This window comes from Microcaecilia unicolor, chromosome 11, assembly GCF_901765095.1.
Source record: "Microcaecilia unicolor chromosome 11, aMicUni1.1, whole genome shotgun sequence".
Lineage (NCBI taxonomy): Eukaryota > Metazoa > Chordata > Amphibia > Gymnophiona > Siphonopidae > Microcaecilia > Microcaecilia unicolor.
Window position 1 is genome coordinate 98,073,821 of NC_044041.1, and position 26,308 is coordinate 98,100,128.

The following is a 26,308-nucleotide window of genomic DNA, read 5'->3' on the forward strand; positions in this document are numbered from 1 at the left end:
CAGCGGGGGATGGGCGTTTATGGCGGGAAAAACCGCCGCACCGGAGGAAGAACCGGGACACTGACCGGCCTCCAAACTGACACCCAACAAGGGCGAATCAGACTTTAAGACCCCCGCATCCCCGCTAGAAGCGCACACGCGGTCCGGGGAGCGATTCTTCGCGCCCTCGCCCTCCGACACCATAGGCCACGTGGAGACTGATCGGGGAACCCCCTGCCCGCTACAAAAAAGGTAAAAATTACCTGCTTCTCGCTCCGAGCTGTAACGAACTGGTGTCCCAGTGAGTAGCTGCAATAAATGTTTAAATAAACGTTGAAATAAACGCCCTTAAGGACGTCCAAATTTTTTTTTTTTTTTTTTTTAACGGAGCCAGCGGGAGGGGGGAGAAAAGGAGGAACCTGGCACCACCAGGTTTGCACTTGCTCAAGATGAGCCCTCAACCCCAGGTACTCAACAAAACCTAAAAATTAGGCTTGGAGACCTAGCCAGAGCTGCTGCTGTGTGTGACCACCACCTGCTGAGATAGAGAACATACTGAGGAGTTTCCGGCAGCACATGACCACATATAGGGAGGCAAAAGGATTGCTCTCTATCTCCACCTGCTGGTAGATGGACACAACCCACCAGTCTATGGATTGATCAGCATGATGATGATATGGAACTGCATTTTGAAGAAACATAGAAGGGATCATTTTCAACTGCAAGGCCATTAATGTGAAATCAGCTTCATTTGAATATCATATCAACTGTGAACACAACAAAATTTAAGAATCTATTAAAAAGTCACCTGTTTATTTCTGTTTTGGGATTGAATTGGGTATGGGTATTAAGTAGGTATGAACATGATTAAGGATATGAAAATTATGATATAATCATTTGTGTATCTTATGTATTGGAAGATGAAGCTGTCATGGGACAAAACTATTGCTAGAGACAGCAGGTGTTTGCAATATTGATATTGTAAGTTGTAATTAGTGTATTTTTCTTGTGCATTTTTATAATGATGAATATTATATTCTCCACTTAGATTTAAATGGAATATAAGTTAATAAACTTTAAATCTTACAATGACTCCCAGTAGTGCACAAATTCTCTCACTCAAACTTACACCAGCTCCAAACATATATATGTGTATGTGCACGCTGTCCCCCTCATTCTATAACAGGTCATCTAAAGACAGGCGCCAACTGTGGGCCCCTTTTACCAAGCTGTGACAAAATGGGGCCAGTGCTGGCGTCAGCGCATGTTTTACAAGCGCACCAAGATCCCCTTTTACCACAGCTGATAAAAGGGAAGTCTTGCCTTCCTGCAGGAAATGGCTGTGTGGCAAGTAAAGCACTTGCCGTGCAGCCATTTCGGTGGGGAGCCCTTACCGCCACCCACTGAGGTGGCGGTAAGGGCTCCCACTTTAACCCAGTGGAAACTGGGCAGCATGCAGAACTGCCCGATTACTGCCGGTGGTGGCATGCTAGGGGTGGGAAGTACCGCCAGGCTGATGTGGTAGGCTGGTGGTACTTCCCGTGTAGAGAGCAGTAAGGCCGCATTTGGCTTACCACCGCTCAGTAAAAGGAGCCCTGTGTGAGTAAATTATAGAATCTTAGCACTTACACGCATGACCAGGGCTGTGGAGTTGGAGTCACAGTCAGAATCATAGAGTTGGAAGCAGTTTTGAGTTGAGTCTGAGTCAGTAAAAATGTACTGAGTCTGACTCCGGTTTCAAAATGAAAAAGAAACTTACAACAGTGTATTACATATTTTCATTTGACAATATTTGTTTTGTTCAGGTTCTTTGTTTTGTGTGTGTGTGTGCTTCACGCTGCCCTATTGTTTCCCTCCACCAACCTCTGTTTTCTCAACTTGTCTGTGTGAGACAGATATGCTATGTTTTTTTCCTTGACCGTCCCTTTCACTGCCTTACGCCTGTGCTGTCGCTCCACTTTCGTCCTGTAATCTCTGTACCTGGCAGTTGAGAGAGGGCGGGGTAACATTTTTGACAGTCAGGCTGCTGTCACCGGTGTCGCGCGCTTCCCGCCACCATGTGTTTCTGTTGTCTGGCAATGATGGACCGGGCAGGTGGGTTAGGCGTTTTTTTCAGACAGCTGATTGGTTCTTTGTTCCTGTGACGTCGCATTTGCTTGTCAACTATGCAGCGTTCTGTTCCCTCAATGTGAGGGCGGGGACAGTGAGAGCCAATCAAACGCTGAACTGCAGACTTATGAACCCTACACTGTCACAGTGCCACGGAGTCAGCTTCAGAACATTGGAGGTGCTTTTTATTATAGTAGAGATTCAGCTGTTTATCCATTTTGTGTTATCTTGTAAACCTGTTATATTTGTAAGCCGCATTGAACCTGCTAATAAGTGGGAAAGCGCGGGGTATAAGTGTTACAATACAAACGTCAAATATATTTTGTGGTCTATTAGTCTTAATTTTGTACATAAAGAAATATCCCATGTTTCTGTAATTAATCAAATTTTTCTTAGATTTACTATACATAGTAGGAGACTGAAGGGCCTTTTACTAAGGCATGCTGAACAGTGGCCTGCGCTGGTGTAGGCGCCTGTTTTGGATGCGTGCAGATCCATTTTTCAGTACGCCTTGAAAAAAGGCCTTTTTTTGTGGCTGAAAATGGACGTGTGTCAAAATTATAACCAGCATGCGTCCATTTTCGGTCTGAGACCTTACTGCCACCCATTGACTTAGAGATCCACAACGAAATTCAGGCATATTCTATAACAAAGCACATAACTTAATTGGCTTAAAAAGCTAATCAGCGTTGATAACAGTACTTAACAAGCAATAATGAGCACTAATTGGCAATAACTAGAATTTACGTGCATAACTCACTAAGCGTATTCTGTAATAAACTGCACCTAAATTCTAATGCACGCAATTCAAAAGGGGCGTGGCTACAGGTGGGGAAATAGGCATTTTGTGGGCATTCCAAAATTTCCACACGTAAATCTATGCTCAGCAAATTATGCCACATTTTCATTGGTGTAAATGGAGGCACGTAGATTTAGGTGCTGGTATATCAACTAAGCGTTTTCTATATACTGCGCCTAAATCTAGGTGCCGCTTATAGAAAAAGCTTAGATGGAAATGTTTACTGCAAGGATTTTTTAGGCGCCTTATAAAGAATCTAGCCCACAGTGTTTACAGGGGGGAGGAGCATGGGTAGGCAGTGGACTGTCCATCATTTATGTGCATAACTTACAGAATACTATATGTTACGGGCTAAACTGCTAACAATTAGGGGTGCATATTTATGCCTACTGACATGGTGTAAGTGAGCGTGTAGGCGTGTAGATGCCGACCTACACTAATATTCTATAAGAACACTTATGCATGTAAGTGCTCTTATAGAAAAGGGTCACAACCTTGTAGTGCCCAGGTATAGAAATACCCCCTATGGGTGAAATTCTGTTTAGGGCGCCCAAAGTAAGGTGCCAGGATAATGCCTGCTAAGAGTGAATTCTATAAAGGCAGTTCTGTGCTGAACTGTCTTTATAGCATACCAGCTTAATACAGTTTAGGTTCAAGCATTTATGCTTGCCAAAGGCTGGTGTAAATGTTCTCACCTAACTACTTTGGTGGTTTTTTCACAGATGGTGTTCTGCTTGATTAAATGGACAATTACAACGTAGTGGGCAATATGCCCTGATTGCTTGGTTATTTCCATTGTTCCATGATTATACCTATAAGAACCATTTTGACCCCTGAGGCAGGTGTTTGCATGTCGAAACACGGCCCATGTTGGCTTACAACAGTTAAGTAAAAGCAGATACAAATATTGATGTAAAGATCGATCCGTTAAAGCAACTTTGCTAGAAGTTCATTGGCTTTTGCAGAAATACTAGCATTTGATGGATAACATATTTATTTCAGGATTTTTTCAAAGAGAAAAGTTTTCAGAAATTTTTGGAATATTAGATAATTAGAAATTTGTTCAATTTCAACTGGTAAATCATTCCACCATTTGGTGCCTATATGAGAGAAATCTTTGCATAATATAGACTTGAATTTGATGTTTTTATAGTTAGGATAATGAAGTGTAAGGTATTCTCTGGATTTTATGGATGCATTTCGAGCTGGTAAATCAATTAAATTCAACAAGTGTTCAGGTGCCAAAGCATGTATTATTTTGTAAATGAATGTGCAGGTTTTGAAGATTATTCTAGTTTTGATTGGAAGCCAGTATAATTTGGAAAGTAAGGGAGAAGCTCTGTAGAATTTGAACCTCTCAACACAAGTCTCGTGACTGTGTTTAAATTAGTTTGCAATTTTTTGATTAAAGATTCTTTATTCCCTAGGTAATATGCTTTGCAGTAGTCCAGCTGTGATAGGACCAATGCTTGCATAATTGATCAAAAGGAATTGGATAGGAAAAAGGTTCTAATTCTAACTTCCATAACGACCCCAAGGTCTTGGATACCACGGTGAAGATAGATGGGGTTGGGAAATTATAGAATAGGGACACAGAGAAGACACACAGATAACCAGTAATTAGTGACAATTGGCACAAGGCCAATTATAAATTATCACCAATTTAGCACATTATTTTACACAGTTATTTGCCCAAAATGGGATGCATAACTTTGGTTGATCTATACAGAATTTGGAGGTATGTGTGTACATGCATATTTATAAAAACATATGGACATCTAAGCTGCCCCTATTCCACTCAAACTACACCCCTGGGAACAACTATGCACAGACTGCATAACTGTAGGCACAATCTTTAGGTACACCTACTTTTTATGTGTGTACACACACCCCTTCACAATTTTATAAGAGCCATTTTCCACACATAAAACATGCAGAAAGTACTTTACTTATTTATGCATTCTTACATCCTACTATTATTGAAAAACAAGTTTCAGTTCAATGTGGCTTACAAACAGTGCTTGTTTTGTGCCGGTACGCAACGGTACGGCGTACCGGCACCTTTTTTCACAGGTCCATCCAGCGATTCTCCTCCCTCTCCTGCCCTCCCCTCTCCAGCGATTCTCCTCCCTCCCCTGCCCTCCCCTCGCCAGCGATTCTCCTCCCTCCCCTCTCCCATGTCAAACTCCCTTCCACTCACTATCTCTAACCAAGTCGCAGCGGTGAACTGGTGGGCGGCGCTAGTCAAGGCATCAAGCTCCTCCGTCCTTCGCTTCCCTGCCTTCTCAGCGTGCGTCCCGCCCGCCCTCGCCGAAAGGAAATGACGTCAGAGAGGGGATGGCAGGGGAGGGAGGAGAATCGCTGGACATGGGAGAGGGGAGGGAGGAGAATCATTGGACATGGGTGGATGGCAGGGGGGACGGGGGGGGGGGTCGCTGGACATGGGAGAGGGGAGGGCAGGGGAGGGAGGAGAATCGCTGGACATGGGAGAGGGGAGGGCAGGGGAGGGAGGAGAATCGCTGAACATGGGAGAGGGGGGCAGGGGAGGGAGGAGAATCGCTGGCCATGGGAGTGGGGAGGGCAGGGGAGGGAGGAGAATCGCTGGCCATGGGAGAGGGGAGGGCAGGGGAGGGAGGAGAATCGCTGGCCATGGGAGAGGGGAGGGAGGAGAATCGCTGGACATGGGAGAGGGGAGGGCAGGGGAGGGAGGAGAATCGCTGGCCATGGGAGAGGGGAGGGAGGAGAATCGCTGGCCATGGGAGAGGGGAGGGCAGGGGAGGGAGGAGAATCGCTGGCCATGGGAGAGGGGAGGGAGGAGAATCGCTGGCCATGGGAGAGGGGAGGGCAGGGGAGGGAAAAGAATCACTGGACATGGGAGAGGGGAGGGCAGGGGAGGGAGGAGAACCGCTGGACATGGGAGAGGGGAGGGAGGAGAATCGTTGGCCATGGGGGAGGGGAGGGAGGAGAATCGCTGGCCATGGGAGAGGGGAGGGAGAATCACTGGACACAGGAGAGGGGAGGGCAGGGGAGTGAGGAGAATGGCTGGACATGGGTGGATGGCAGGGGGAACGGGGGGTCCCTGGACATGGGTGGATGGCAGGGGGTACAGGAGGGTCGCTGGACATGGGTGGATGGCAGGGGAGACAGGGGGTTGCTGGACATAGGTGGATGGCAGGGGGTACAGAAGGGTCGCTGGACATGGGTGGATGGCAGGGGAGACAGGGGGGTTGCTGGACATAGGTGGATGGCAGGGGGACAGGAGGGTTGCTGGACATGGATGGATGGAGGGGAGGGCAGGGAAGAGGAGGGCTGCTAGACATGGGTGGATGGAGGAGAGGGAAGGGAGAGAGAAGAAATGCTGGACATGGATGGAGGCGAGGGAAGAGTGAGGAAGGAGATGAGATGAAGGAAAAGGAAGAGAGGAGAAAAACTGCACATGGATGTAGAAAATAGGCAGAAGCTGGATCCACTGGACAGTCAAGTCTGCGGAGGACCCAGCTTTTACTTACGGATGTAGGGCAAGAAATGAAGAAGAAAGGCGGAAAGTAAAGAAATAAATGAAAAGGAAGCCCTAGAAACGGAGTTAAGAGAACAAATAGAGAGCAGCAGAATCGGAGACTAGGACCAATATGGATAGAAAAACAAAATCACCAGACAACAAAGGTAGAAAAAATCATTTTATTTTCATTTTAGTGTTTGGAATATGTCCAATTTGAGAATTTACATCTGTTGTCTTATTTTGCACTGGGTATACTGGAGCTGTAACAACTTACAGAAATTATTTATAGTGAAAACAAATCACGTTATTTTTTTCACTCATACTAGTATATTTTCAATGATGTCTGTTTATATGCGCTATGGCTGGTATAAGTGGTGTGGCTAATGTGGGTGTGGCTATAATAGGGGTGGAGTCATATGTGGTGACTCCGCCCACAATGAGTACCGGCACCTTTTTTTCTACAAAAAAAGCACTGCTTACAAATGTATGTTTTGGTGAAGTTACAACAGTGTTGTGTAATACTATTGAGGGTGTCTGTAGTTCATATGGTTATTCATAGAGTTTTGAAGAGATAATTATCCCTTTAACCCCTAGTTCTATAAACTTGTGTACGCAATGTTATGCTATATTCACAAAGCTGCACATGAAAGTTAAAGAATGTCAGTTGTGCACTTAACTTAGTAGCGTAATTAGCTGTAAAGTGGCATTAATGACCAATTATTGGCTATAATTGGACTTAATTGGCACTAAATTAGCAGTCAGATATGTAACTGCCATTAGACAGTATTCTTTTACTAGCACGTGCAAAATCAAGTGCACAGAAGTGCAAGGGGGATGTAGACTTGCGAGAACAGAATGTTCCAAGTCAGAAACACACAGCCATAAGAGTCTGCGCATTGCTATACTTTGAGCAGAAATCCTGGATGTCACATCAAAAGTGTCCTAAGTGCCCTTTGGCCAAGAACTTTCAACACGCCTTCTGCTGCTTGACCAACTGGCGAACTGACTAGGCCTGCATCCAGAGGGAGCATCCCAGCCAGGTTGGACAACTTGTGAATTGAGTTTCGCAAGTGGACGCTCATGAAGAACTGGTATGATTGTATTCGAGAAATGAGCATTGAAGCCTGGTACATCTTCCTTCCAAAAGAATCCAGGGTTCTAGCTTTTCTGCCCGGGGGTGCCAAGGCATAGTCTCTGGAACTCCTGGCTTTTTTGAGAGCAGATTCCACCACCATGGAATTGTGAGGCAACTTAGGCCTATCAAAACCAGGAACACTACTACTACTACTACTTATCATTTCTAAAGCGCTACTAGACGTACACAGCACTGTACACTTGAACATGAAGAGACAGTCCCTGCTCGACAGAGCTTACAATCTAATTAGGACAGACAAACAGGACAAATAAGAGATAAGGGAATTACTGAGGTGGGAATTATAAAATAAGGGTACTGAACAAGTGAGTAAGGGTTAGGAGTTAAAAGCAGCATCAAAAAGGTGGGCTTTTAGCTTAGATTTGAAGACGGCCAGAGATGGAGCTTGACGTACTGGCTCAGGAAGTCTATTCCAGGCATATGGTGCAGCAAGAGAAAAGGAACGGAGTCTGGAGTTAGCAGTGGAGGAGAAGGGTGCAGATAAGAGAGATTTACCCAGTGAACGGAGTTCCCGGGGAGGAATGTTGGGAGACATGAGAGTGGAGAGGTACTGAGGAGCTGGAGAGTGAATGCACTTATAGGTCAATAAGAGGAGTTTGAACTGTATGCGGAAACGGATAGGAAGCTGGTGAAATGACTTGAGGAGAGGGCTAATATGAGCATAATGACACTGGCGGAATATTAGTCGTGCAGCAGAATTTTGAACAGATTGAAGAGGAGAGAGATGGCTAAGTGGGAGACCTGTGAGAAGCAAGTTGCAATAGTCTAAGCGAGAGGTGATAAGAGTGTGGATGAGGGTTCTGGTAGTGTGCTCAGAAAGGAAAGGGCGAATTTTGCTGATATTATAGAGAAAAATGACAGATTTTAGCAGTCTGCTGAATATGTGCAGAGAAGGAGAGGGGAGAGTCGAAGATGACCCCAAGGTTACGAGCTGATGAGACAGGAAGGATGAGAGTGTTATCCACAGAAATAGAGAAAGGGGGAGGAGGAGAGGTTGGTTTAGGGGGAAAGATGAGAAGCTCAGTCTTGGACATGTTTAGTTTCAGACAGCACTGAGACATCCAGGCAGCAATGTCAGACAGGCAGGCTGATACTTTGGCCTGGATTTCGGCTGAGATTTCTGGTGTGGAAAAGTAGATCTGGGAATCATCAGCGTAAAGATGATACTGAAAACCATGGGATGAGATCAGAGTACCAAGGGAAGAAGTATAGATGGAGAAAAGAAGAGGTCCCAGGACAGATCCCTGAGGTACACCAACTGACAGTGAGATAGAAGTAGAGGAGGATCCACTAGAGTATACACTGAAGGTACGCTGGGAGAGATAAGAAGAAAACCAGGAAAGAACAGAGCCATGAAATCCAAGTGATAACAGCGTATCAAGGAGTAGGCTGTGATCAACAGTGTCAAAAGCAGCAGATAGATCTAGAAGGATGAGGATAGAATAGAGACCTTTGGATCTGGCCAGGAACAGATCATTGGAGACTTTAGCAAGCACTGTTTCAGTTGAATGAAGGGGGCGAAAGCCAGAATGAAGGGGGCGAAAGCCAGATTGAAGTGGATCAAGAATAGCTTGAGATGAAAGAAAGTCAAGGCAACGGCAGTGAACAGCACGTTCAAGTATCTTGGATAGGAAAGGGAGGAGGGAGATGGGGAGATGGAAGGACAGGTAGGGTCCAATGAAGGTTTTTTAAGGAGTGGTGTGACTACGGCATGTTTGAAGGCATCAGGAACAGTCACAGTGGACAGTGAATGATTGAGGATATGACAGATAAAAGGGATGACAGTAGGAGAGATAGTGTTACATAGATGGGTGGGAATAGGATCAGAGGAACAGGTAGTTAGTTTCGAGGAGGAAATAAGATGTTTATTTTCCTCTTCAGTGATTTCAGAAAAGGAAGAAAAGGAGGCAGGGGTTGTAGGGTTTAGAGAATGGACTAAGAGAAAGAGAGGTGGAGGTGATCTGGTTGAGAACTCAAGTTTAATCTTGTGAACCTTATCATGAAAGAACTTAGCCAGAGCCTGGGGGGAAAGTGAAGGGGGGGTTGGAGGTGAAGGCATTTTGAGGAGAGAGTTCAGTGTGGCAAAGAGACGTCAAGGGTTTGAGCCAAGAGAATTTGTCAACTGGATGTAATAGTCCTGTTTGGCAAGTAAAAGAGCAGACTGGAAGGAGGTCAGCAAGAATTTGAAATGTATGAAGTCAGCATGGGCACAGGATTTCAGCCAAAGGCGGTCGGCAGAGCAGGCAAAGGAACGTAGGTAACGGATTCTAGAGGTCAGCCAAGGCTGGGGTTTGGTACGTTTTACAGAATTAACGGGGAATGGGAGGAGCGAGAGTATCCAGAGCAGAGGAGAGAATAGTATCATAGGAAGAGACAACCTCATTGACAGACTTGGATAACATAGTGGTAGAGAAGAGATTTGAAACACTGGAGGACAGAGTAGAAGGGTCAATAGCCTGAAGACTCCTAAATGTATTGGTTAAGATTGGATGGGACTGGGGAGGAGGGTGTTTAATTGTGGAAGTTATCAGATGATGGTCAGAGAGGGGAAGAGTTGAGGGTTCCCTAAGTTTGGTGAGAGAGGGGAGTACATCAGGGCACCATTAACAGGGTGGAAAATACTGTTTACTAAGCTGTGCTAGCGTTTTAGCACGCATTAACCATGTAGATGTCCATAATATTCCTATGGGTGTCTACACAGTGCGTGCTAATTTTTAGCAAGCGCTAAAAATGCTTGCGTGCCTTTGTAAACAGGGCCCTAGGAGAAGTAGAAGAACAATGATCAATACTAAAAGGAGTAATATGATAGACACACACTATCAACCTTTCTTCAGTACCCATGACACACACACACTATCTACCTTTCTCCAGCCCCCCACTCATGACACACACACACCCTATCCACTTTTCTTCAGCCACATCCCTCATGGCACAGACTATCCCAAGCACTTTTTTCCAGCTCCTCAATGGCAGAGACTACCCCATACACTTTGCTGCTCCGCTTTCCCATGGCACACATCATCTCATCCATCTCGCTCTAGCCTCCACCCCCCATGGCATACACAACCCCATTCACCTTTCTGCAGGCCTCCACCCCATTCCCACAGCACACACAAATACTCATCCAGCTTTTTTCAGCCCCCCTCCCCACAATCCATACACCTTTTCTAGCCCCCCCTACACTCCATCTATGCTTTTTCCAGGCTCCCCACTGCCTCCCTCCCTTCCTTCCTTCCTCCCTCCCTCCAAGCACACTCGCTGCTCCAGGCTATAATCTATTCTAAAAAAACAGACTTTGATAGCCACTGATGTGCATAAAAAAAGAGACAGATCTGAGTCAGGAGTATGCTAGGGTGCATAGGTAGAGGACTAAGCAGTAGGAAACGGGAGATGATTATGGTACTGTATAAAATGCAGATGAGATTTCATTTCGAATACCATGTACAATTCGGAGATCACATCTTTAAAAGGATTTAAACTAGATAGTCAGTCCAAAAGGCAAATAACAAAATGGTCAACAGTTTTTATCATAAAGTATATGGAAACAGATTTAAAATCTAAAATGTATATTCTTCAGGATAAAAGAGGTATAATAGAAGTGTTAAAGCATCTACAAGGTATATATACGCAGGAGGCAGGCCTCTTCAATGAAAAGGATGCTTTAGAATGAGGGAGCATGGGATGAAGGCAAAAGGGAGAGGATTCAGGAGTGATTTAAGAAAATATTTCTTCACAGAAAGGATAGAGGATATGTGGAATGATCTCCCAATTGTAGTGGAGGCAAGGACTATGTCAGAGTACAAAAAGGCATAGGCTAAGTGCAGCAGTTTCCTGAGGAAGGGGAAGGCATATTAATGCTGAGCAGAAGGTAAAGATGGGCCGTATCCTCCAGCATATTCTTGTTTTCTATGTATATAGCAGGGTTTAACAAATCAGCAGAAATGGTCAATGGCTGTTAAATGGCTACTGATAAAGATCAATAAAGATGCATTTCTGACGTCGGAATTTTCCTGCCTTCTCTCCATTTTCATGAATTGTATTCTTCTTTTCTTTTTAAATTGCCATTTACTTTTCATAGCAGCTTCACTGTGCACTGGATCAGACACCAGCTCTTCTGTGCTCTTGAAGCTGAATGAGTAATTAGGGAGAAGAAAAACACTGTCCTTCAAGCTGTGAGAAACACGACAGAGTGGTTCCAGCAATGATGCGTATATGCCACGGCAGTTCTTCAAGAAATAGGAATAGATGCATCCTGCAACTGTGGATCCAATACTGGGTGTCAATCTTCCTATGAACTACAGGGATCGACAAAGGGGACTTCCAGCTCCTGACGAGGACTTCCCTGAATACCTCGTGGAGAGGGGCAGTCATAGCCTCCTTAGGAGGAGATGTGTAGTTCAGGACATCAAGCATCTTGAGCCTGGGCTCATCCTAAGGAAATGGAATGGCATCAGCCATTTCCTTAACAAAAGATGGAAATGAAAGGCTCTCCAGAGGACACTTTCTTCTTTCAGGTGGAGGGGAGGGTTCAGAAAGAACTCCATAGGACTCATCCAAAGAAAAGTACCTTGGATCCTCCTCTGAATCCCATGAGTGCTCCTCCTCAGTGTCAGAAAATACCTCCCGAGGGGAGTGTCGATATCGAACTTGCCTCGATTTGGAGGAACCACGTCGCCAAAAGCAGCGTTGAGAAGTCAGTTCCTGCCTTGATTCCGGTGAAGCTTCCTTCACTGACATCGAGGGAGTGCCAGTTTGGGTGGCAATCGACACCAGGGCTGCATGCAGCATCGGTGTCGGAGGCCGCACTGCAGGCTGAAGGCCAAGTGGGGCAGCAACGGGAGGCAGGTAGGCGCAAGCACCCCCGATGCACACAGTTGCATGAGGACATCCAGCAGCTTAGGAAGCAAGGCCCGGATGGGCTCATTGAGGCCGACACCAGGCAAAGCTGGGGTGCCAACTCAGGTGTAGGTTGCAGAACTGTCAGGGTCAATACAGGAGTAGGGTCTTGGCTGCTGGGAGGCCAACATATCCCTGCACCAAAGCTTCTTGGGTGCTGAATCCTTTGATGCCCCGGAGCTCCTGGTATCATGCGTCGAGGGCGACCGATGATGATGCTTCTTGGCCTTCACCGAGGCTCGTCAGTATCGATGAGAACGATGTTGAATGCACACATCATCTCGGGGTCAGGTCCAATGATGGATTGTCCCAGGGGCCCTGCATAGCAGAAGGCCTCGAGGCAGGTGGAAACCAACTCGATGCTTCACTGCTCCCAGTGTCTAAGGGTCTAGCAGCAGCCATGCATACCGACGCTCCCGATGCCGGTGAGATGCTCAACGTTGATGCCAACACCGCCGATACCGTTGATGTTGATACCAACGTCAAGGAAATGGACTTGGCTCCAAAAATCCTTTCTTGTTGAGCCTCTCTTGAAACCTGGGTCCTTTTCTTTATGCGAAGACAGAGAACATAATAAGTGGGGCTATGGTTGGGCCCAAGACACTGTACACATCAAGAACGGGTGTCTTTCCCAGAGATTGTCTGATTGCACTGGGTACAGCACTTGAAGACACCAGGAACCTTCGTGGAAATGGAAAGAAAAACTTCCTCGACTAAATTAAACGAAACGATGGTGCCTGAAAAAGGGGCAAGGCATGGCAAAAAAGAAAAGGAAAGTTCCCGGGCGAAGTCAAGGCCTAAAAGTGGCCTGATGTCGACGGAAAATAAAAGGAAACTTAAAACTGAGAAAAAATCACTAACACTTAAGAAAAAATAAAATGACAGAAGTTCCACAACAGGAACACAATAAAGGAAGACTTTTGTAAATTCTGGACCGGGCGACGCGGGTTGGCGTCACTCTCTTGTGAGAATTATAAGCCTGCTTGTCCTCGGAGAATTGCATTTACACATCTAACTACTGTGTTACCAGCCATTGAACTAGTGTAAGTGCTTGCACCTAAAGTCAAGCACGTAAATGTGGACTTACGCTAGCATTTTATAATGACAACTGTATATGCAATTGCTGATACAGAATCCACACTTACCTCCAAATTCTATAAAAGTCGCTAAAAATTGTGTGTGCAATTTAATTGAATAAGGAGGTAATTAGCACTGATAACTGTTTTAACAAACAATTTTTACCACTAATTGGATTTTACATGCGAGTTCAAGAAGGGGGCGTGGAAATGGGAGGGTCATGGGCAGAATAGGGGTGTTCCTAATATTTACACGCATTCTTATAGAATGCATCTAATTTAGGGGCGTACATTTGTACCATATTTCAGTTGCTGCAAAAGGCCTTGCCTAAAGTTAGCTGAGATTCCCGAGCATAAGCGCTAGTCTATAAATCGTGCCTAACTTTAAGCGCAGTTTATAGAAATACATAAATATGATATCACCAAGAGCACGCAGTCAAGTACTCAATGGGCTGTCGTGGGGTAACGGAGGAGAAAGGAACAGATAGGATAGGGGATATGCAAACAGGTAGGGGGGGAAGGGGGGGTGGGGAGGGGAGGAGAGAGGGAGTGTGCTTAGATAGAAGGATTATTGGTCTTTCATATCAAAAGTCTTGTTGAAACCACATAAAGTACAATAGGAAGAGTATTGTCATTTTGTGATGTGTATTTGTTGAACGTAGAACAGCTGGATGATACAATTGTAAGCTGTGATTGTACCGTGGATCTGTTGTTTCCATACACTGTTGGGAAGTAAACTGTTAAATTGTTGAAACATAACACTGAGAGGGGGTGGGGAGGGATAAAATAGATAAAAGTTTGATGACTATAAGTAGTAACTTGCCTACATTGCTTAATTAATCACAATTGAATTATTGTACATTCAGAATGTGCAAAGTGATCTATGTTTGATAATGTCATTAATAAAAACGTTGAAACATAAGCACAGTTTATAGAATAGTGCTTTCATCGGCACCGATTTTTTTGGCACCATATATAAAATTCACCCCTTAGCTTGCATCATCCCAGCACCTAATTTAAGGTGATCTATAGAGAATTACCCCCTTAAGAGTGTAAGCTCTCTGGGGAAGGGTTTAATGCAGCTGAATGCTTATCACCATTTTATAGCAAATGCTATAGAGATAATAAATATTACAATATTACTTTCTAAGTAATTATGCAGATTATATCCACAGACTTGCCTAAACTTGTGTTGCCAATGTGTACACAGATTTTCAAATAGAAAGTAGGTACATACTTTCCCTTTGGAAAACTCATCCCACTGATATTACACAAACATACATACATACATACACATTTACACCTACTTCCTAGTATACACAAAAGCTGTGTGAAAATTTACATACTTTTGAAAATCACAAAGATTCAAAATTATCTGTGGAAATCTAAATGCAACCCCACTCTGTTCGTGGGAATAACTCTGATGACCTTGGGTAAAAGAATGTCAAAAATATGCATGCATATGTATCCTCATAGAGTCCACACAACTTTTGAACAAGCAATTTTGGTGTATAAACCACAATTTTACACACATAAAGGCCTTTTAAAATTACCTCCATAATCACATACATCTGTTGTGAATTGTATTTTTTTTTAATTCCAAAATGTTTAGCATTTGAGCTCAAAAATTCTACAGAATATGCTCGTTCATTTAGTCCAGATATTTAAAAAAAAAAAAAAGAAGAAGAAATAGAGTCCTCACTCACACCAAAATATTTGGCTGCTCTCTGTGTCAACAGAAAACAGATTTAGGAATACTCAGTTTTGATTTTCCAGGCTTTTCTTTTTGTGAACCCACTAGAGGAACTGGCAAGTCAGGGGAGGAATGAAAGAAAAGGGCTCTTTTTCTCAGGCACGCTTCATAAATCCTTGCTAATCATCCAAAACAGAAAAAAAAGACAAGCATAGCAGCTATATGGACCTCAGTGAACTGGTTCATTTGAAAGTTTTACAGATTAGTGACAGGGTGCTTTAAAACTGAGAAAAAGTGACATCTAGTAGCACTGCTGACTCATATTAGAAGTTTTCTAAAAATATCTACCGTATATACTCATGTATAAGGCTAACTCATGTATAACTCAAGAGGAGTTTTGGGACTGAAAATGGCCAAAACTACTGTGACCTGCATATATGTCAAGGCTCCCCTCCAGCCCTCCCTCCCTCACCTGGTCCTGTTCCCCTCCCTCCGAGTTCAGCATTTCCCCCCTCCTTTCAACCCCCCCCCCTGCCTGCCTTCCCTGATGGCAGCAGCAGAGATACACATATGTTGTCTGCAGCCTGATCTAGAGTCTTTCCTCTGTGTCATCCCACCACCTCTGATGCAACTTCCTGTTTCTGCATGGGCTCTGGGTCAGGGGCTGTAGGCAGTGCATATGTATCGCTGCTGGTGACCTCTAAAGTCAGAGAGAAAGATATTTTAAGTGAGACTGAGGGGGTGGAGGGGAGATGCTGGCCGGTTGGGGAGGGGGGGGGGGGGGGGGAGAGGCTAAGAGAGAAGGGGAATGCCGTACCGTTGCCAGGAAGGAAGGGGATGGAGAGTAGAAGGATAGATGCCTGTCCATGAAAAATGGCCCATGGGTAAGACAACCCTGTTTTTAATAAAGCCATTTAAAAGTCTAAATGTCTCAACTTATATATGGGTATATACGGTACTACCTTCTACAGGCAGAATAACAAGAACCAAGCACCAAGAGGCTGCCTCCGTCCAAGCTCTCCTAAACTGAACATTAAATCCAATTGTGCCACTTGCCTGAAAAGTATTTTCTACATCAGTTATAAGATTTAAAAATATTACCACGACTTGTGCCAGTTGCAGATCTCGCTCCGTCTCTCTCCCTTCTTTCTCTGCTCTATGGGGCTAAAACATACAGCAGCAGGTGCTGGGTTCTGCTGAAGGAAAATACCAGCCAATCACGGGAGACCATGAATGGTTTGCTCTGTGACACAGGGGCACTTGGCTCTCTCTGAAATAAAATATGAGAGAGAATTAAAGATCAGAGCCAACAATATGGACCCAACAGCAATCCCTCCCCCTCCCCTTTTTTACTTGCCACCTTTTGCGGTCCTTTTCATTAATTCATAATGATATTTTGGAAATTATTTTATAACAGGACACCCATGTGAGAAGTCTGAAAAGGCACCTATTTTTATAAAGGCAATATACAGTGGGGGAAATAAGTATTTGATCCCTTGCTGATTTTGTAAGTTTGCCCACTGACAAAGACATGAGCAGCCCATAATTGAAGGGTAGGTTATTGGTAACAGTGAGAGATAGCACATCACAAATTAAATCCGGAAAATCACATTGTGGAAAGTATATGAATTTATTTGCATTCTGCAGAGGGAAATAAGTATTTAATCCCTCTGGCAAACAAGACCTAATACTTGGTGGCAAAACCCTTGTTGGCAAGCACAGCGGTCAGACGTCTTCTGTAGTTGATGATGAGGTTTGCACACATGTCAGGAGGAATTTTGGTCCACTCCTCTTTGCAGATCATCTCTAAATCATTAAGAGTTCTGGGCTGTCGCTTGGCAACTCGCAGCTTCAGCTCCCTCCATAAGTTTTCAATGGGATTAAGGTCTGGTGACTGGCTAGGCCACTCCATGACCCTAATGTGCTTCTTCCTGAGCCACTCCTTTGTTGCCTTGGCTGTATGTTTTGGGTCATTGTCGTGCTGGAAGACCCAGCCACGACCCATTTTTAAGGCCCTGGCGGAGGGAAGGAGGTTGTCACTCAGAATTGTACGGTACATGGCCCCATCCATTCTCCCATTGATGCGGTGAAGTAGTCCTGTGCCCTTAGCAGAGAAACACCCCCAAAACATAACATTTCCACCTCCATGCTTGACAGTGGGGACGGTGTTCTTTGGGTCATAGGCAGCATTTCTCTTCCTCCAAACACGGCGAGTTGAGTTCATGCCAAAGAGCTCAATTTTTGTCTCATCTGACCACAGCACCTTCTCCCAATCACTCTCGGCATCATCCAGGTGTTCACTGGCAAACTTCAGACGGGCCGTCACATGTGCCTTCCGGAGCAGGGGGACCTTGCGGGCACTGCAGGATTGCAATCCGTTATGTCGTAATGTGTTACCAATGGTTTTCGTGGTGACAGTGGTCCCAGCTGCCTTGAGATCATTGACAAGTTCCCCCCTTGTAGTTGTAGGCTGATTTCTAACCTTCCTCATGATCAAGGATACCCCACGAGGTGAGATTTTGCGTGGAGCCCCAGATCTTTGTCGATTGACAGTCATTTTGTACTTCTTCCATTTTCTTACTATGGCACCAACAGTTGTCTCCTTCTCGCCCAGCGTCTTACTGATGGTTTTGTAGCCCATTCCAGCCTTGTGCAGGTGTATGATCTTGTCCCTGACATCCTTAGACAGCTCCTTGCTCTTGGCCATTTTGTAGAGGTTAGAGTCTGACTGATTCACTGAGTCTGTGGACAGGTGTCTTTCATACAGGTGACCATTGCCGACAGCTGTCTGTCATGCAGGTAACGAGTTGATTTGGAGCATCTACCTGGTCTGTAGGGGCCAGATCTCTTACTGGTTGGTGGGGGATCAAATACTTATTTCCCTCTGCAGAATGCAAATAAATTCATATACTTTCCGCAATGTGATTTTCCGGATTTAATTTGTGATGTGCTATCTCTCACTGTTACCAATAACCTACCCTTCAATTATGGGCTGCTCATGTCTTTGTCAGTGGGCAAACTTACAAAATCAGCAAGGGATCAAATACTTATTTCCCCCACTGTAGGTACCTAAGAGCCTTTACAGGCGTACTTTCCAAGCACTTAAAACTTACAAAGTTACATAACCTATGGAACTTTGTAAGTCTAAGTGCTCTGAAAATTAGCTAAATATAATAGCTCCCAGAACCATCCCTAATGGTGTGTAAATGCCCATTGCATTTGTCTCTGCTCCTCTCACACTATGCTCTCTGCCTATGAACAGATTCTGTAAAAGTAGGCATTAGAGAATGACACGGGGACGGGGAACCGCAGTAACCATGGGAATGGGACGGGGAAGAGCTCGCGGGGTGGGGAGAGAGATGCAGGACAAAGGAGAGGAGAGTTTTGCAAGTCCCACCCATCTTAACTCTAGGCCCACCCAAATTAACAGGTCTGGCTATGCCGCTGCAGGGAAGTACCAATACATCTTCAGAATCAGTTCTACTCAAGATTCTTCTTCACCCCCAAAATAGAAATAAGAGTTAAAGTAGGAATTACACCTGGGTCCCCTTGTTCAAAGTCCACTGCACTGACCACTAGGCTACTCCTTATACTTGCTTGCTGCTCTAGTTGGAATGGCCATAATACCTGAAGCTGTCATAGAGCCTGGTATCCACTGGTCACTTTCACTTCTTAAAGGGGTGGGAGGGGGTCAATATCCACTGGCAGATTAAGAAAAGGTTATGCTTTTATCTCTCCAGTGATCAGCTGCTCAATCAGGGAACTTTTTTGTACCCTGGATATGATTGAAACTGGTTTAGATAAAAACATCCTCCTTCTTTTTTGCCTTGGAAGTTTCTTCCCATTCCATTATTGCTGAAAGATGTCCTAATTTTGGGCCCTCCCTAATCCCATCCAAAACATGCCTCCAATACGCCCCCTTTCTATTTGGACAAACTGCAGTTTAAAACGTCCAAATTTTGCCTTTGAAAATCGTGATTTGGAAGTTTTCAGTAGATGAACTTTTTTGACCATTTTGAGATGTCCATCTGCTTTGAAAATGAGTGCCATTGTGTTTTAAATATCTTTTATATATTTATTTGAGAGCATCTCTAGGGAGGAAGGCAGATGGGGGAGAGAAGGGGAGGGGGCCAGTACAGATGAAAAGAACAGCACAGACTCACCCACCCACCTGGCAGGAACCTGTAGGAGCTGCTACTCAGACCCCCTGATCTAAGGAGAGCCTGCAGGCAATGCTCAAGGCCACCGAGAGCTAAGCTTCTCCAAACTCAACTTGGAAAAGGTCTGCAGAAAAACAATCTGTGAGTGTAATGGCTATAGACTAGGCCTTTCCTTCAATCCTGTTATACCAGTCCAACCTACACCATCTGCTGGAGGCAGAGAAATACTGAAATGTTCTAGACTGCCCCACATCTTATAGTAGTGATGTCAGTGAATGAATACTCAAATTTCTCTGTCTCCCATCTGCTGGTACTGGGACTCAATCCATTGGACAGGGCTGGTCTAGCAAGATGATAAGGAAAGGAGGGATATTTTCACCTGTTGAAGTTAAATGTGTAAACTGTTATACCATTTATAGCAAGATGTCATTTTAAGTTGTGTACACTGGTTTATCAGACTGTACAAGGAAATATTCCTGTTTATTGGGTGGAATTTTTCTCTGTACTGAAAATCAGCTTTCAAGGGGGCAAATATCTTTGTTATTTCCTACAGTTAAGTCAGTTAAATATCTTAAACAACTTCCGGCTTCAATCTTGTATCAACTGCAACAGTATGGCATTCTCTTCCTTCTTCTGCTCACTCTCTATCTCATTTGTGGTCCTTCTGTAAACAGCTGAAGATGGTTCTATTTTAAAAATAGGTTTTGTAACTTCCCTGATGGTTCTCTTTTTAACTATGTTAACCACATGGAACTGATCAGGTTATTGTGGAATAGAAGTTCTTGATGTAATGTAAATGAGAAATACTGACTAGTGAGAGGACTGCACAAGCTACATGAGCGATGATGTCACAAATTAGTGTTCTCAGTCTCCATCTGCAGGCAGGAGAAGGCAAACCCACACATCTGGACTGGTCTGAATGGAAGCTGGATTTGGAGAGCTGTGGAGTACATAGTAACATAGTAAATGACGGCAGAAAAAGACCTGCCCGGTCCATCCAGTCTGCCCAACAAGACAAACTCACATGTGCTACTTTTTGTGTATACCCTACTTTGATTTGTACCTGTCCTCTTCAGGGCACAGACCGTATAAGTCTGTCCAGCAATATCCCCGCCTCCCAACCACCAGCCCCGCCTCCCACCACTGGCTCTGGCACAGACCATATAAGTCTGCCCAGCACTATCCTCGCCTCCCACCACCGGCTGGCTCTGCCACCCAATCTCGGCTAAGCTCCTTAGGATCCATTCCTTCTGAATAGGATTCCTTTATGTTTATCCCATGCGTGTTTGAATTCTGTTACCGTTTTCATTTCCACCACCTCCCGCGGGAGGGCATTCCAAGCATCCACTACTTTCTCCGTGAAAAAATACTTCCTGACATTTTTCTTGAGTCTGCCCCCCTCCGGAAAAGGTTCGTTTGCGGATTAATACTTTTCAAATATTTGAATGTCTGTATCATATCACCCCTGTTTCTCCTTTCTTCCAGAGTATACATGTCTCTCCTCATACGTCTTGTAACGCAAATCCCTTACCATTCTCGTAGCTTTTCTTTGCACCGCTTCAATTCTTTTTACATCCTTCGCAAGGTACGGCCTCCAAAACTGAACACAATACTCTAGGTGGGGCCTCACCAACGACTTATACAGGGGCATCAACACCTCCTTTCTTCTGCTGGTCACACCTCTCTCTATACAGCCTAACAACCTTCTAGCTACGGCCACCGCCTTGTCACACTGTTTCGTCGCCTTCAGATCCTCAGATACTATCACCCCAAGATCCCTCTCCCCGTCCGTACCTATCAGATTCTCCCCGCCTAACACATACATCTCCCGAGGGTTTCTATTCCCTAAGTGCATCACTTTGCATTTCTTTGCATTGAATTTTAATTGCCAAACCTTAGACCATTCTTCTAGCTTCCTCAGATCCTTTTTCATGTTTTCCACTCCCTTCCGGGTGTCCACTCTGTTGCAGATCTTAGTATCATCCGCAAATAGGCAAACTTTACCTTCTAACCCTTCGGCAATGTCACTCACAAAAATATTGAACAGAATCGGTCCCAGCACTGATCCCTGAGGCACAGTTCACCACTTTGGGTCCTATCTTCAGCCCTTCCAGTTTATTTAAGAGCCTCCTGTGGGGAACCGTGTCAAAAGCTTTGCTGAAAACTAAGTAGATTACGTCCATAGCTCGTCCCTGATTTAATTCTCCTGTCACCCAATCAAAGAACTCAATGAGATTCGTTTGGCACGATTTCCCTTTAGTAAAACCATGTTGTCTCGGATCTTGCAACTTATTGGCTTCCAGGAAATTCACTATCCTTTCCTTCAGCATCGCTTCCATTATTTTTCCAATAATCGAAGTGAGGCTTACCGGCCTGTAGTTTCCAGCTTCTTCCCTATCACCACTCTTGTGAAGAGGGACCACCTCCGCCGTTCTCCAATCCTTCAGAACCTCTCCCGTCTGCAAGAATATGTTAAACAAATCTTTAAGAGGACCCGCCAGAACCTCTTTGAGCTCCCTCAATATCCTGGGGTGGATCCCATCCGGTCCCATGGCTTTATCCACCTTTAGCTTTTCAAGCTGTTCATACACACTCTCTTCCGTGAACGGTGCTCTATCCACTTCAATCTCATTTATACTTTTTGCAGTCCATCGCGGTCCTTCTCCAGGATTTTTTTCTGTGAAAACAGAACAAAAGTATCTATTTAGCAAATTTGCTTTTTCTTCATCATTATCCACATAGCGGTTCGCAGTATCTTTTAGTCTCACAATTCCCTTTTTAGTCATTCTCCTTTCACTTATATACCTGAAGAAATTTTTGTCACCCCTCCTTACATTTCTAGCCATTTGTTCTTCCGCTTGCGCTTTCGCCAGACGTATCTCTCTCTTGGCTTCTTTCAGTTTCATCCTGTATTCCTCCTCGTGTTCCTTTTCTTTAGTTTTTGTGTATTTCTGGAACGCCAACTCTTTAGCCTTTATTTTCTCAGCCACTTGCTTGGAGAACCATATCGGTTTCCTTTTTCTCTTGCTTTTATTTACTTTCCTTACATAAAGGTTCGTGGCCTTATTTATAGCTTCTTTCAGCCTGGACCACTGTCCTTCCACTTCTCGTATTTCCTCCCAGCCCATCATCTCCTTCCTCAGGTATTCTCCCCATTTTACTAAAGTCAGCACGCTTGAAATCCAGAACTTTGAGTTTTGAGTGGCCGCTCTCCACTTTAGCTTTAATATCAAACCAAACCGTTTGATGGTCACTGCTGCCCAGGTGGGCACCCACTCGGATATTTGACACGCTATCCCCATTTGTGAGCACCAGATCCAGCGTCGCTCCCTCCCTCGTGGGTTCCGTCACCATTTGTCTGAGCAAACCGCTTTGTAAAGCATCCACGATCTCTCTACTTCTTTCCGATTCCACAGACCGAACCTTCCAATCTACATCCGGCAGATTGAAATCTCCCAGCAACAGCACCTCTCTCTTGTTTCCCAACTTTTGAATATCTGCGATCAGGTCTTTATCTAGTTCCTCCAATTGTTTCGGAGGTCTGTAGACAACACCCACATGTATAGAGGTTCTATCCTCTCTTTTTAAGGTGATCCATATCGCTTCTTCCTTTCCCCAGGTCCCTGTAATTTCGGTCGCAGTGATATCATTTCTCACATATAGAGCTACTCCTCCACCTTTACGACTCTCTCTATCCTTCCTAAACAGATTATAGCCTGGTATGTTTGCATCCCATTCATGTGAACCATTTACCCACGTCTCCGTGATTGCAACAATGTCTAAGTCTGCCTCCAACATCAGGGCTTGAAGGTCATGAACTTTATTGCTTAGACTGCGAGCATTTGTGGCCATTGCTTTCCATGTACATTTCCTGGTATGTGCTTCAACATTTGTGATTTGGGGTTGTCTTTTCTGGCTGTTCAAGTTGCTCAACAGCCAGAATTTCTCTCTCTACTAGGGCAGGCTTTGGGGAGGGCTTGGAACTGGCTTAAAACTTATATGGAGAGTACTGACGGATAAGTAATCTGTTTAAAGTTATATGTATACATTCAGTGGTGGAATTTATCTGTTTACTGCCACTGAATATACACATATCCCCCTAATATTCAGCCAGTGGCAGGCAGTGCTGTTAATGTCCACCACTGGCATTAAACCCGGATATTCAATGCCAGGCCATATCCAGTCACCAGCATTGAACATCCATTTTTTTAAGCTGGCTAGCGCATGCCCAGTTAACTCAAAATCAGAGTTAATCAGTCACTTGTTAGCGCATAAAGATAAGACTGCTATTTATGTGGTCTTATTTATGTGCTAACACTTGCCAGTTAGCTCTGAATATCATGAGCTAATCGGACTCCACCCCCAGAACATCCCTGCCATAGCCAGTTTGCACTTCAGTGCTAACCAGTCATTTTCAGCATAGATAACCAGTTAACTGCTGCTGAAAATGACTGGAGAGCTGCCGATAAGCCAGTTAACCGATCGACAGCCATTTCCAGCTGGTTAACTCGCTTTGAATATCGGCCGGATATAACTTGAAATGGATAACTTAATCATAGCGAATGCTACATACCTGTAGAAGGTATTCTCCGAGGACAGCAGGCTGATTGTTCTCACTGATGGGTGACGTCCACGGCAGCCCCCTCCAACCGGAAACTTTTCTAGTCCTTGCGCGCCGATGTGCACCGCGCATGCGCGGCCGTCTTCCCGCCCGAACCGGCTCGTGTTCGTCAGTCCCGTATGTAGCAAGACAAAGACAAGGGAAGACACAACTCCAAAGGGGAGGTGGGCGGGTTTGTGAGAACAATCAGCCTGCTGTCCTCGGAGAATACCTTCTACAGGTATGTAGCATTCGCTTTCTCCGAGGACAAGCAGGCTGCTTGTTCTCACTGATGGGGTATCCCTAGCCCCCAGGCTCACTCAAAACAACAAACATGGTCAATTGGGCATCGCAACGGCGAGGACATAACTGAGATTGACCTAACAACTTATTCAACTAACTGAGAGTGTAGCCTGGAACAGAATAAACATGGGCCTAGGGGGGTGGAGTTGGATTCTAAACCCCGAACAGATTCTGAAGCACTGACTGCCCGAACCGACTGTCGCGTCGGGTATCCTGCTGCAGGCAGTAATGAGATGTGAATGTGTGGACAGATGACCACGTCGCAGCTTTGCAAATCTCTTCAATAGTGGCTGACTTCAAGTGGGCCACTGACGCTGCCATGGCTCTAACATTGTGAGCCGTGACATGACCCTCAAGAGCCAGCCCAGGCTGGGTGTAAGTGAAGGAAATGCAATCTGCTAGCCAATTGGATATGGTGCGTTTCCCCACAGCCACTCCCCTCCTGTTGGGATCAAAAGAAACAAACATTTAGGCGGACTGTCTGTTGGGCTGTGTCCGCTCCAGATAGAAGGCCAATGCTCTTTTGCAGTCCAATGTGTGCAGCTGACGTTCAGCAGGGCAGGAATGAGGACGGGGAAAGAATGTTGGCAAGACAATTGACTGGTTCAGATGGAACTCCGACACCACCTTTGGCAAGAACTTAGGGTGAGTGCGGAGGACTACTCTATTATGATGAAATTTGGTGTAAGGGGCCTGGGCTACCAGGGCCTGAAGCTCACTGACTCTACGAGCTGAAGTAACTGCCACCAAGAAAATGACCTTCCAGGTCAAGTACTTCAGATGGCAGGAATTCAGTGGTTCAAAAGGAGGTTTCATCAGCTGGGTGAGAACGACATTGAGATCCCATGACACTGTAGGAGGTTTGACGGGGGGCTTTGACAAAAGCAAACCTCTCATGAAGCAAACAACTAAAGGCTGTCCTGAGATCGGCTTACCTTCCACACGGTAATGGTATGCACTGATTGCGCTAAGGTGAAACCTTACAGAGTTGGTTTTGAGACCAGACTCAGACAAGTTCAGAAGGTATTCAAGCAGGGTCTGTGTAGGACAGGAGCGAGGATCTAAGGCCTTTCTATCACACCAGACGGCAAACCTCCTCCATAAAAAGAAGTAACTCCTCTTAGTAGAATCTTTTCTGGAAGCAAGCAAGACACGGGTGACACCCTCCGACAGACCCAAAGAGGCAAAGTCTACGCTCTCAACATCCAGGCCGTGAGAGCCAGAGACTGGAGGTTGGGATGCAGAAGTGCCCCTTCGTCCTGTGTGTTGAGGGTCGGAAAACACTCCAATCTCCATGGTTCTTCGGAGGACAACTCCAGAAGAAGAGGGAACCAGATTTGACGCGGCCAAAAAGGAGCAATCAGAATCATGGTGCCTCGGTCTTGCTTGAGTTTCAACAAAGTCTTCCCCACCAGAGGTATGGGAGGATAAGCATACAGCAGGCCGTTCCCCCAGTCCAGGAGGAAGGCATCCGATGCCAGTTTGCTGTGGGCCTGAAGTCTGGAACAGAACTGAGGGACCTTGTGGTTGGCTCAAGATGCAAAGAGATCTACCAAGGGGGTGCCCCACGCCTGGAAGATCCGGCGCACTACTCTGGAGTTGAGCGACCACTCGTGAGGTTGCATGATCCTGCTCAACCTGTCGGCCAGACTGTTGTTTACGCCTGCCAGATATGTGGCTTGGAGCAACATTCCGTAACAGCAAGCCCACAGCCACATGCTGACGACTTCCTGACACAGGGGGCGAGATCCGGTGCCCCCCTGCTTGTTGATGTAATACATGGCAACCTGGTTGTCTGTCTGAATTTGGATAATTTGGTGGGACAGCCGATCTCTGAAAGCCTTCAGAGCGTTCCAGACTGCTCGTAACTCCAGGAGATTGATCTGCAGATCGCGTTCCTGGAGGGACCAGCTTCCCTGGGTGTGAAGCCCATCGACATGAGCTCCCCACCCCAGGAGAGACACATCCGTAGTCAGCACTTTTTGTGGCTGAGGAATTTGGAAAGGGCGTCCCAGAGTCAAATTGGACCAAATCGTCCACC

General features: G+C 45.3%; 1 protein-coding gene across 1 annotated transcript in view; it reads right to left on the reverse strand.

The window, feature by feature from the left end:
* Window positions 1-26,308, reverse strand: part of JSRP1 (junctional sarcoplasmic reticulum protein 1) — a 147,348-nt gene that overhangs the window by 80,030 nt on the left and 41,010 nt on the right. Inside the window, exon 2 of the mRNA XM_030219543.1 lies at window positions 16,306-16,474. The gene's annotated coding sequence lies outside the window, so the exon portion shown is untranslated. The remainder of the gene's footprint in view (window positions 1-16,305; window positions 16,475-26,308) is intronic.